General features: G+C 45.4%; 1 pseudogene; it reads left to right on the top strand.

Annotated features, from left to right (window-relative positions):
- LOC116858324 overlaps positions 1 to 12,812 on the top strand; it is an 86,233-nt pseudogene extending 73,421 nt beyond the window's left edge.
- Positions 12,813 to 13,638: the final 826 nt, after the last annotated feature.

Here is a 13,638-nt window from a genome sequence, read left to right on the forward strand (position 1 = left end):
GGGATGGAAGCTGGAAAGGCAAGCATCAGGTAGAAGAGGGATGGAAGCGGGAAAGGCAAACATCAGGTATGCATGCTTTCCCCCTCCACCCCCCCCCCCCCCCCCCCCCCACCCCCCGGCTCCTGGTTCCTCCCCTCCCCCTCTGCCTGTTCTTCCATGGAAAGAAGCTCACTGTTCCCATGTCTTGCTGGGTGGAAGGAAAGCTAATTCCCCTAACTGGAGAGCTCTGTACTCAGAAGGGCCATTTACACTCTGCTCAATACGACTGATGAAGCATAAACTAATTAATTCTTAGAGTGAGAGCATCCCTATCAGGTTTTTCCCAAATAGTAATGAATCATTATCAGCCAAAACCTTAACATCTGCTTACTCAATCAACCTACTGCTAGTCACATGCTATTAATGTCGTTTGCCATGTTCTGCATCCCCAGACCCCAGAGTCTCATTAGGCTGTGTAGCCAAAGGACCTCAGGCTGGCAAGGGGGTGAGGATTTTACTCTGGGCACTGGGGTACAGCTTGTTGGGATGGCTGAGGAACCAGTGAAAGAATGACCTATTCCCAACTCTTAGAAAATCTCAGAACCAAAGGGATCTTTGAGCCAAATGATCCTTCAGTCTTTTCTTACACACCTCTGACGGCAGTGAGCTCATAACCTCCCAAGGCAGCATATTACATTGTTCTGCTCATCTGACTTGCATTTCGTGGTCTGTACCCAATTAGTTAGAGATTAGTTACTTAAATCCAAATTTGAGGCAGCTTGAATGAAGATGTCAAATGCTGAAAGAGAACATGATCAGCAAAGGGACAAAAAGGCAGGAAAAAAACAAAGGGCTAAGATGAGCATGCAGAAATGCAAACCATCCCATTTTACAGAGCCACAAATTTGACATTAGACTTTCTTGTGGCCAAAAGGAAGAGGGGACTATGATTAATTATAAATTCACATCAGTAAGAGATAGATAAATGACAGAAAGATACAGACCTCAAAAAAAAAAAAAAGTTATAACAACTTGTTGCAGAAGTCTATTTTTCCTGAAAGCCTTTGCTCATATTTAACCAAAATCTAATTTCCCTTCAATCTCTAGACATCAGTTCAACTCAGAAACACTTAAGAAATCCCAAGGACCGGGACACCTGGATGGCTCAGTTGGTTAAGCCGCTGCCTTCAGCTCAGGTCATGATCCCAGGGTGTTGGGATCAAGTCCCGCATCGTTCTCCTTGCTTGGCAGGGAGCCTGCTTCTCTCGATGCCTCTGCCTGCGCCTCTGCCTGCTTGCTTGTACTCTCTCTCTCTCTCTCTCTGGCAAATAAATAAAATGTTTAAAAAGAAAAAAAATCCCAAGGACCGCCTCATTCCAGAGACTTCCAGTGTGTGCTGGTGATGGACAAGACATTGGACTACGTGTTCTATAGAGTTCATCTTCCCCACCTTACCCATGTGACCTTAAGCACAGCCTGAGCCTCTGTCTCCTCATCACAAGAGAAACAAATAACCCTGGAATATCTACTTTACAGGACAGGGAGATGTAAATGATGCAGAGCCCACCTTCATCCCCCAACCCCCCAGTGGATTTTGTGCCACTCTACCCTTCCAACTGTATTGTTAACCACCCCCTTTCACAAACGCTCTGCTCAAGGTCAAATTGCCTGGTGTATCCCGTTTCCAGCTTCTCAGTCTTACTTTGCTCAAGCTGGGCAGTCTATCTGGAATGGCTTTCTCCCTACTCTTACACCCACCTCGATCTCTAAATCCTGCCCACCCTTCACATCCCAGCTCAGGTGCCAGCTCCTACAGGAAGTCTGCGGTGAGTCCTGCAGCTGCACATTATATTTACCTTCCCCAAACCTGCTAGCTTGTATCTGCACCTCCCTCAAGACCAAGGTCTCCATTCAGAAACTTCCTGTGCTTTCTCAGGAAATTTAAATATTCCTCCAAATCTCAACTCCTGAGAAAAAACAACGAAGAAAACCAAGAAAAGTATCATATTCTCCTGTGAGAATCAAATCCTATCAGTACAGAGGCATTACTAGTTTGAAGGAATCTGCCAATGTCAAGTCAAAGCAAGAGCAGGAAAGACTGACAGGCAGAGTTGAAGGTTAAGGTTGACATGAGTCAGTCTTGCTCAAGGCTGTTGTGTTATCAGTGTGTGTTTGATGCCCTTTTTGCTGCTAATGGTGAGTTATTCTTGCAAATAAAATAAATATTAATAAGTTTATATGCACAATATATTTTACATAAATCCTATGAGTGGTGTTCCAAGAAATAAATTTTGGAAGACAAGGAATTCCTTAGTGTTTTTAACCTTGCTAGGAGATCTCAATGTGACATTATTCAGACACTACCCAATTATGTTCACTGGCATTTTCCATGTTTTAATACACACTCTAGGCTACAGTTCTACTCTACTAACTTAATATCTCTTATTTCTTCATCAGAAAGTTTAGTTATATATAAAAACGTATAAAGAGAATGAAGAACATTGGAAGTCTTTTTTTTTTTTTTTAAGATTTTATTTATTTGACAGCCAAGTAGGCAGAGAGGCGGGCAGGGGGTGGAGGGGAGGAAGGGGGGAGGGGAAGCAGGCCCCCTGCTGAGCAGAGTCCCAAGACCCTGAGATCATGACCTGAGCCAAAGGCAGAGGCTTTAACCCACTGAGCCACCCAGGCACCCCAGAACATTGGAAGTCTTAAGAATAACTTAGGATTTTGCAAAGTCCCTGAAATTCTCATGGTTTGGCCCCTGTATCCCAAAGATTCACATCACTACATGTAGATGCTCCTCCGTTCTCCTTTGCATTACAGTTATCTACACAGCGTCAGCTCCTCTAATGGGCTGCTGGGTTGGATAACAAGATTCACACCTGGTCAGTGCTCATCTTCTCTCCACCTCCTGCACTGCTCAGCAGGGACCCCACACACAGGAAACCAAGACAGTTTCTCAGAATACAAAGAGTGGGGGCTTTGGGGAGGGTTGAATGTCAGCTTTGTCACCTTCTCATTGTCTGGACTTAATATGTGGCTTACATGTTCTAAACTTCAGCTTCCTCATTGGAAAAAAATGAGGGTATTAATAATGCACACCTCAAAGGGCTGCAGTAGGAATCCAATAAGATAATGTATATGGAACACACCCAGTGCATATTTTACCTTTCTTTGAAATAAATGTTCAGAGCTCAAAGAATCCATGACTGGGTGGATGGATGGCTAGCCTAGTGACAGAAACATCAAGTGCTTCCCATACCACATTCCCCACTCCTACCCCGAACTCCTTCCCCCATCACCAGAGGGAGAGTCTAAACCGAAAGAATTTAATGAAAGGCAGTGACATTCCCTGGGTTGCAGAGAAAGCAGCCCTCAAAAGCTTAGAGTGCTTTTTGTGATGCCACAGGCCCCAGGAGGGACAAAAATAAATCCCACATTCCTCAGCAAAACTGAGGAGATCTGCTGTATCTCACACAGCAGGACCACAGACCAGCTAACAGAGGTAATGTTGCTTTTCAAATTCTTCTGTATAGGTTTAGACTGTGCTTTGGAAGGAAAGAAGGAAGGAAGGAAAGAAGGAAGTGAGGGAGAAAGGGAGAAAAAAGGAAGAAAAGAAAAAAGGAAAGAATTAAACAGTGGGCTCACTTAATAGTTCCTCACCCCATGAGGAGACCCACAGCCCCACAGCTCTCACTCATGGGAAGAGAGAGTAAATGGGTGACCTGTGCCGTGTCTTTTCTTCTTTGGCATGGAACTCCTACTCAGCTACACACAAGCCTGCAAGGCTGGGCCAAGTCAGACATTGGATTAGTCATGACTCCTTCAGTTGCAAGTGACAGGAATCCAGCTCAAAATGGCTTCAGCAAAAATAAATAAATTTATTGTCTCCAGTAGTATCCATGGTAGACCTCGCTTCAGCCTAAATGGAATACAGGAGCTCAGATCTTTTCTTCAGAGCTCTCTCCCTCTCCCTATCTCTCTCTGTCTCACTGTTTCTTCTCCCAGCTTTCAGCTCTTCTCTCCTCTGTTTTGAATTCACTCTCAGGGAGACTACCTCCCCATGATGTCTCTTGCATGACTCACCTCCCACCAGCTTAGCAGACACTAAAAAGAGAACATCTACACTAGGCACTGGAAAATGAAATTTTTTTAAATACCTTTATAATAGCATCATGAAATATAAAATACTTGGTAATGAACATAAAAGACTTCTACAGTGAGAACAAAACATTGCTGAGAGGAATGAAAGAAGAACTTAAAAAAAAAAAAAAAAAAGGTTAGGGGGGAAGATATACCATACTCATGGTTTGGAAGATTCAATATGGATAAGATGTCAACTTTCTCCAAATTGAGCTACAGATTCATTGACGTTCCAATCAAAATCCCAGCATGTTGTATTGAACAATTGGAAGGGTAATTCTAAAAATTATATAAAAATTCAAAGAACTTAACTAACAAAAACAGTCTTAAAAAAGAACAAAATTAAAAACATTTATACTGCCTAACTCCAAGGCAATATACCAAGGTACTGTGATGTTGGATTAAGTATAGGCAAGTGGATAAGTGAAACAGAATGAAAAAGCCAAAATGGAAAGTAGAACAGGAAAAGTAATCTATAATGATAAAAGTCAGAATAATGATTGTCTTTACTATGTGTACTGGGAAGAGAGTGGTATTGACTGGAAAGGGACAAGAAGAGTATTTCTGGGATTGACTGGAAAAGGGCCTGAGGGAACTTCTGAGGGTGATGGGAATGATCTATACCTTTATCTGGGTGCTATTTACACAAATGTGCATACATTTGTCAAAACTCTTCACATTAAACACCAAAGACCAGTGCATTTCCCTCTATATGAATTATATCTCATTGTTAAAATTTTTAAAGGAGCTTCTCTGTCCTAAGTTGGGGGTTTTTTTAAAGATTTTATATATTTATTTGAGAGTGAGAAAGAGCACAAGCAGCGGGGAGAGGGAGAAGCAGGCTCCCTGTCCAGCAGGGAGCCCTACATGGGGCTCGATCCCAGGACCCCTGGGATCATGACCTGAGCTGAAGGCAGACACTTAACAGACTAAGCCACCCATGGCCCCTGTCGTAAGTTGTTTTTTTCTTTTTTTGAAGATTTATTTATTTACTTGAGAGAGAAAGAACAGGGGGAGGGGCAGAGGGGCAGAGGGAGAGGGACAAGCGCAGGGCCCAAAGCAGGGCTCAGTCTCATGACCTGAGCTGAAATCATGAATTGGATACTTAACCCTCTAAACCAACAGGCACTCCTCTGTTATAAGTTCTAATAAGTTCCCAGAGCTATCTCTCATTGCACAAATGTGGTCACATGTCCATCCCTGAACCAGTCACTGGCCATGAGAAGAGAATGGTGTGGTTATCCAGGCCTTAGTTATCTGTCTCTGGAGTTTAGGCATGAAGTCAGTACCCTTGAACCACATGATTTGTGGTGCCGTATTTCCCCAAAGTAAAAGTCAGGATGTTCATCCCTTCACATTTACAAAGCTGTGAGAACAAAAGATGGGAGGGACACTCAGGCCATTGCATTCTACCTTCCCCCTCTAACTGCAGTCTCACATTGAAGAGAGAAATTAGGTCGAGGATAAAGCCAAAGTCAACCAAAGAAGTAAAGGCCCACTCACTTCACATGTCTACTAGCAAGAGTTTTTCTCTAAGAAAAGCCATTCAAAATCTCTCCAACATGGCAGAGTGTGGTGGCACAGCAGCAACTGTAGGAAGTGGCCAGAGGACTGATTCAGGCAGAATCCCTGACCCTCCACCAAAGAGGCGATCAAAGGAGGGCACACAAAGGTACTGAGAGGGCAGAGGCCTAGCATCAAGAGAAAGAGGACATCGTGGACAGGAACTTCTTTGTGATCTAAAGGCAAATGGCCAAAACCACAGACTCCACTAGCACATCACCCAGAAGGCCGGAAGAGATAAGTCACACCTTCGTGGCCACCAGTCCAGGGAGCAGACCAGACTACTAGCTCCTGGATATGGAAGACACCATGCAAATCCAAAGCCCGTCCCTCTGTTATCCGGAGAATGCAATAAAGCCCTCAAATACCTGGGTGCCATCTTGGAGAGAAGAGAAAGAAGTGAAAACTCTGAAAGACCATTTACTTAAAGAGTTATTCATTAATCCCAAAGGAACTATTTAAGCCAGCTCTGAGAGGAAAATAGGAATGAAGAATGGGAACATTTTCACTGAAAGCTGATTGAATAGGCTAGTGGAGCCTGTCAGCTGATGTGAGGTTTCCCTGCCCCCCTGTAGGAAAGGGGCTCCTCAAGGCGGCCAGACACAGACATTAAAGGGGCTACATTTTGAAGCATGTTAAAGTGAGGAAATCTGCACGTTCTCTCACAGAGCTCATTTAATCTCAATGTCATCAAAGCAAAATTATGTGCCCAGGGTCACAGGGCTGAGACCTGAAAGAGGTCTATCATGTGCCAAAGCCACAATCTTTCCTCTGCCTTATGTACCCTCCATATCTCAGTGCCTTCTGTTGCCCTGTCCCACTGTATCTGAAATCTTCCCCCCACCCCAACCCTGACCACGCTTTGTCTTGGCAATGTTTCTGCCTAAACTGTCCCTTTCTTGCTGTGTACCTACTGGGGTGGGGGGGCAGGGGGGAATGGCAGAAAGTCCCAGAAACCCCACACTCCAGGCTTCCTATTCTTCCTCCAAAGGTACACTAGACCTCACTGCAAATAATCTCCCATGGCCTGAGAAAACGAAGCCAAACTCCTCAACCATACATTCCCAAACAACCCCCACCTGACTCCAAACTGCTTTTCCTCCTGTTTCCACTGTTCTCACACACTCTCTGTGTCAGACCTGCCTACTCTTGGCCCCGAGCTCTCTCTCGTCCGTGCACCTTCACTTGTCACCCTCCCTCTTTCCATTGCATCCTCTTGACCTGGAGGCCTTCCTCAAGACTGTCTCACCCTCAAAACTCCTTTCACTGGGAAATTGCTGCTGGATAGAAAGAGTTTTGAAGAGTTTAAAAGTTTAAAGAGTTTAAAAATCAGGCAGAACTGGATTCAAATCTTGCCTATTACTTGTTTGACATTCGGCAAGTCAAGTCATCTCTTTATGGCTCAGTTTGGCTCATCTGCTAAAGTCGAATGGAATGGCTTACCTTATGAAGTTACCCTGGGAGTTCAATTGAGATAATGTGTGCCAAGTACATGGCAGGGTCTGGCACATGGTAGGTGTCCCAGAAACGTCCATTTTCTCTGGCTACATCCTGAGGATCTTTCTAATTTTTACCTTCCTGCCCACAAAGGGCTAACTCACAGTGTGAGTGAGTCTCTCTTGGTCCATTCCAGAAGTAGTAGTACTCTACTTACATCAGAGTAGTGTGACAGAGTACAGCAAGTACGGCTTTTAAAAGTGTACTTGGAACCAGACAAATCTGAGTTTGAGTTTTGGCTAGCTGCTGAAGCTGTGTGCCACTAGGCACATTTCTTATCCTCTCTGAGCCTCAGTTTTATGATATGTAAAATGAAGGTAACAGGGACTGACTCGAAGGATCATTTTTAGGATTAAATGCATGCATAGTTGGATTCAGTAGAGTATGATACTAGCCGCACATTTAAAAAAAAAAAAAACAGCTTTCAAAGTACTGCCTTCATCCATGCCCTGATGAATTTCACATTCCTGTTTTATAATGACATCACAGGAAGACCCCTCAGTCTCCTTTCATTTTCAGTATCTAAGTGGAAATGTCAGTCTGGTTTAAAATCTCAATCACCAAGGCACCTGGGTGGCTCCTTTGGTTAAGCGTCTGCCTTTGGCTCTGGTCATGATCTCGGGATCCTGGGATTGAGCCCCATGTAGGTCTCCCTGCTCAGCAGGGAGTTGGCCTCTCCCTCTGCCTCTGCCCCCTACTCATGCTTGTTCTTTCTCTCTCCATCAAATAAATAAATAAAGTCTAAAACAAACAAACAAAAAAAAAACCTCAATTGCCTATCTCATTTAGCACTCACATGCTTCCCATACCACCCAGGCAAGACCTTTGGTCTGCTCTTCCATCCTCCTCCCTCTTCCTCTCCTGGGGCCCTTTCTCCTTGGGAGCTCTTCAGGAGGCCCCACCAGAGGGAGAACTCTCCATTACACACCCCCAAGGGCTGCTCCAAGTTGACATCCTCCACTTCCCCTCAACTACCACCCTTGGTGGTCTACCTGAAAGCCTCTAGCTGCTAAGCTTCCTTCCCTCCATCCAGGGTCTAAGCAAAATGGCTGAAGCCTGGCTGTGTTCCAAAAGCTCCACTCAACTCAAGAGCAACTCATGCAGTTTTATTTTGCCAAAACACTATACTCTCTCCAACCCAGTGTCTCTCTATATTTGCTTCCTATTGCTGCCATAATGAATTACCACAAACAGTGGCTTAACACAACACAGATGGATTGTCTTACACTTCTGTAGGTCAGACATCCAGCACAGATCTCCTGGGCTAAAATCAAGGTATCAGCAGGGCTGTGTTCCTTTCTAGAGACTTTAGGAGAGAATCTGTTTCCTTACTATTCCCAGCATCTAGAGGCCACCTGCATTGCTTGGATCATGGCCCCTTCCTCCATATTCAAAGCCAGCAGTAGCAAACCAAACCTCTTTCACACCTCTTATTTTTCCTGCCTCTTCTTCCATCATCCCAGTCATACCATCTCTCTCTGATGGCCAGAAAGGCTCTCCAACTTCCAGAACTCAGATTAGGCCCAACTGGATAATCTAAAATAATCTCCCTGTCTCAAGGTCTTAACTTCATGACAACTGCAAAGTCCCTTTCACCATATAAGGTAATTCAAAGGGTGCTGGGATTAGGACATAGACACCTTGGGGTGAGATGTGGGGCATTTTTCTGCCTACCACACTCTCCGATTATCTTTTCCTCCTGTTCAAATAAGCACAGGGAGCAGATCAGCAATTCCCCTGCTAAGAAGCAGCTAAGCCAAGAATTAAAATGTCAATCTTCTTTTATCCAGGACCCTTCTATCTCTGTGAGTGATTCTCTTAGAATCCCTTATATGGAGTGGGGACAAATGCCCCTCTAGCCTCCCGCGTGAGAAATGGGAGGAAGAAAGCCACATTACTACCCTCCTAGTACACCCCACTCCCATTAGAAAAATTATTCAAATATTTAAATATTCTTGAAATAATTTACATATTTCTATTTCCAATAGAAATACAATGTAAGACTACGTAACTTTAAATTTCCTACTATTCAAATCAAAATAAGCCAAAAGAGGTGCCTGGCTGGCTCAGTTGGAAAAGTGGACAACTCTTGATCTTGGGGTTGTAAGTTTGAGCCCCGCGGTGAGTATAGAGATTACTTAAATAAGTAAAACTTTTCCAAATGAGCCAAAAGAAACAGGTGAAATTAATTTTAATATTCTATTTCACTTAACTCAATATATCCAAAATATTACAACATGTAATCATATAAAAAGTTACTGAGATACTTTACATTCTTTCATTGTGTTAAGTCTTTGCAATCCAGTGTGTATTTTACACTTACAGCACATCTCAGTCTGGAATAGCCACATTCCAAATGTTTGTTTATTTTATAAACTTTAAGATTGTATTTATTTATTTAACAGAGAGAGACACAGCAAGAGAGGGAACACAAGCAGGGGAAGAGGGAGAAGCAGGCTTCCCGCCAAGCGGAGAGCCTGATGCAGAGCTTGATACCAGGACCCCAGGATTATGACCTGAGCCAAAGGCAGACACTTAATAACTGAGGCACCCAGGCGCCCCTGCCACATTCCAAGGGTTTAATAGCCATCTGGGGCTGGCAGCTACCATACTGAACAGTGCCACATCTGGACTTTCATCTCTCTAGGCTGGGACAGTGTGAAGCCAGGGCCTGGGCCGCAGTAATGGATGGAGGTAGAAAAGCCCATGCAGTAGCTTCTGGGGAAAGTCTATACCTCTCTGCTTTTGATGTTCTTTATAACACAGGTGTTTTCTGCCTCTTATCCCTACATTTACTTGGCCCATTCCCAAGCAATGGGAAAGTCTCATTCACTGTGCTCTTAAATACTGAAGTGATTAGTACATTGTTTGTATTCATAAATGTTACTATTATCCTACATAATGTTGAGTACAGGGACAGACACACAGTAGATACCCCCAAAAGAAGCTGTTGAAAGAATCAGCTTTTATTCATTCCCCAAGTGTTATTTCCCACATTCCATGAAGTCAAGCCAATACCAGGCCCAGTACCAAGCACAAAGTGAACTCAATAAGTATATTCCACACCACCCCCAACAGGGCCCAGTCCTGAGCACTGACCACAGCAGATGCTCAGTAACAGTGTACTTTCACTCCACAAAGAAGTTAGAAGAGAGGGTTACAGTCTAGAAATGGAAGCTAGACTTCCTTCCTGAAAGTACGAAGCCATAGCCAGCCAGTCAGGGAACTTAGAAAGTGGATGGTGATGTGGAATGTCAAAGCTAAAATAAGGGGGTCTGAAGGGTTATCTCATCAGCCCCTTTGTTGTACAGACAAGGAAGCTTAGGCCTAGAAATGGAAAGGGACTTGCAAAGCCAGGAGAGCAACCCAAGTCTCCCACCACGGAACCTAGGGCTCAGTTCTGGACTAAACACTCCGAAATGCTCCCCATGGCTTTTAGTGCAGACAAAAAATAATGTTCTGATTTGGGGGATAAAGCGGTAATGAGAAGTGGGTCTGAAAGTTACATTGACTCTGCCTCCAATTTCCCGTTTGGTCTTGAGAAAGCCCCTTCCCTTTGGGGTTCCCATCTAGACGGCAAGGAATAAAATCCAAGCAAATGACACACTGCTGAACTTCTACCAAGATTTCATAAAATCACACAGACCACCCAACACAAGACCCATTTTTCAGATGGGAAAACTAAGGCCCAGAGATGGAGAAAAGTCTTGTGTAAGATCCACTAAATAGCAGCAGATCTTCACTTAGGGATCTTTCTTCTCTGCCAGGAAGTGTCTCCCCCAATGAGGGCACTCCTACCTCTTTACTCCTGATTTCCATAGCAGAGGCAACTACCTTTGAAAGGCAGAAGAGGAGAAAGAGGCATCTGGAGGAAAGGGAGGCAGTCAACTGACTTTTCTAAGCAGGGCTCTGACTCTGGGGATAAAAAAGAGAGTTCAAGAGCCAGGCTGAGGTGAAAGCTGACAGCCAACAATCAGACCTAGAGAAAAATGCAAATGAGAGAAAAACGCAGCCAAGGAGGAGAAATGCAGAGACCCAAGGCTGGTTACACTAAGCGTGCATGCGCATGCACACACACACACACACACACACACACACACACACGCTCAGCCTCGCATCCCGCGTCATTCAATTCCCCTGCGTGTTCTAAACCTAGATGATCAGATAATAAGAGGTTGAGTGGTATGCATAACATCAAGTTGATTAAATTTGTTTACTGATAATTCTTTCAGGTTCCCATGAATATCGTGTAATTTCCTTGCTGTATTTCAAACAGATTTGGGCTAATGCATTATTGACAGCACCCTTGCAGACCATCTCGACAATGTCATTCAGGATAATTATTTCACAACAGATTTCCAGAGCCCCTGGTTCCTGTTGGGATTCACTTGGGCATAAATTACAGAGCCGAATATTTAATCAGTGTCCCCATTAGAACCCCGCGGCTTATTTTTAGGAATGGAGGAGGGAGAGCGGGTGGGGGAGAGGGTATTTGTCTTATTACAGCATGAATACATTTCTTCTGTTCCGGGTGGGTAGGGTTTTTTTTTTTTTCCCCCCAAAGCTCAACCAAGCTGAAAAGCAGCCTGAAGCATCCTTGCCTTTTTTAGAAATAAACACAAGCATTAATCTTTTGACTGCATTAAATTAAATATTAATGTTAACGGATCACATAATGTGAAGTTAAAAAAGCGATTAACATTTATATCACATTCTCTCTCCGTGACTTTTCCATTACACAAATTAGTCCCTCTCTTAAGCATTAACACCTAAGCAATGGTACCTTGGAAAGGTAGGAGCAGGAGGCAGGGGGCTGTGTGACTGTTTCTGGCATTTCTTGAAGAGAACGGTGGCGGGGGCAGGGCGGGGGGTGGGGGGATGTCAATGAGCAGCTGCTGACCAGACCGGCCTCCTCGCTTGCTTGCTCAGCCAGAACCAAGGTGTGATGTAGTTGCTTCCTTGCAAGGAATAATCTCAGGGCTAATTAGCAATGCCAAGGGACGCTGTGCTGGACCCAGCAGTGTTTACATTTCCGGCTGTTTGTGTTGTTCCAGCAGCAGAATCAATCAAGCAGCCAGCCTGTGCGGAGTGCCCACTCCTAACCCATGCCTCGGCTGCCGGCTTCCCACTGCAGTCTGGCTTTGCCACGGTCACACCCCGGGAAGCGACCCCACCGCACCACCAGTGGCCTCCCACCTGCCGGCTCCAGCCACCTCTCCCCTCACCCTCCAACAGAGTGAACTCTGTGAAGTTGGCCATCACCCCTCCTTTGTAAAGAGTGTGTCCCTCTGTTGTTAAGACTTCCTTTGACCCCTCTTGTTACTTGAAATTCTGTGTTACCCACCACCCGCCCATTAGAAGCCACCCAAGCACTGGGAGTCCTCCCCGGCCTTTCTTCCTTCTTCCTCTCCCTAGTCTGCTGACCCCCAGTTCTGGCTGCCATCCCCCAGCCCTCCCCCACTGCCTAATTCAGATCCATGCAGGGACATAGGCCTGTTGAGTCCCTGGCTGGCTACATCAAGGATCTCCCTCTAGCCCCAGGTTTCCCAGCCTACCGCTGCCAGAGCGACTGCGCCTCTGATGGCTCCCAAGGCCTCCAGGATGAAGTCCGCCTGCAGCCCGCACGATAAGGGCGTTCACAACCAGCCCCAACTCCGAACACTGGCCCCTGGCCACTCCCTATCACACGCCCTCTGTTCTAACCATATGAGACTGAATCAGCATAAAGAATTTCTGTCTGGAGAGTGGAGAAATGAGGGCAGAAGACCTTTCAGCCTTCACAAAACAGGACTGGGCCCCTATAATTTGCCAGAGGGTGGGCAACCTCAAGGAATCCAATCCTGGCTCTCTGCTTGGAGGAGGACTCTGAGGGGACCGGCTCACTCTGCCTGGGGTTCCTGCAAGGTCAGAATAGAGTGATCCAGGCCACTGGGGCTGATCAGAGAACTTTCATGGAGGACAGGCATTTGAGCTGGACCTTAAAGAAGTAACAGGATTTCAATACACAGAGGATGTTCATCTTACGCATTTATCTGGCCTGACAGGCACTTGCAATGAGAGGAGGGAAATGGGATGGGGCGGCAGGAGAACAATCTCAGAGGGTTCCATGGCCTTCTTCATCCTCCCCGAGAGAAGCAGCTGAGGCCCCAGCCTGAGGGAGTTCCTCCAGGTCGGCTGCTGCCTGTGAACTGCCGGTTCTACCAAATCCACTTCTCAAATCCAGGACCCAGAGTTCTTTCCTGTTTCTACCACTCACTCAGAGACAGTAACTTGAGTTCCAATCCCAGCTCAGCCATTAACCAGCAATGCAATCTTGAGCAGGTCCTTGGAAAAAATGAGTTTCTTCACATGCAGAAAGGGGTTAGCAATAATGCCCCGCATGGGTACACAGGAGATCACATAGGGAGAAGGGCACTGTGATCAGGATACCCTGTTGGTGAGCCACCATGCCCCAGC

The sequence above is a fragment of the Lontra canadensis genome, unplaced genomic scaffold (genome assembly GCF_010015895.1).
Source record: "Lontra canadensis isolate GAN:19392208 unplaced genomic scaffold, GSC_riverotter_1.0 scaffold3, whole genome shotgun sequence".
Taxonomy (NCBI): Eukaryota; Metazoa; Chordata; class Mammalia; order Carnivora; family Mustelidae; genus Lontra; species Lontra canadensis.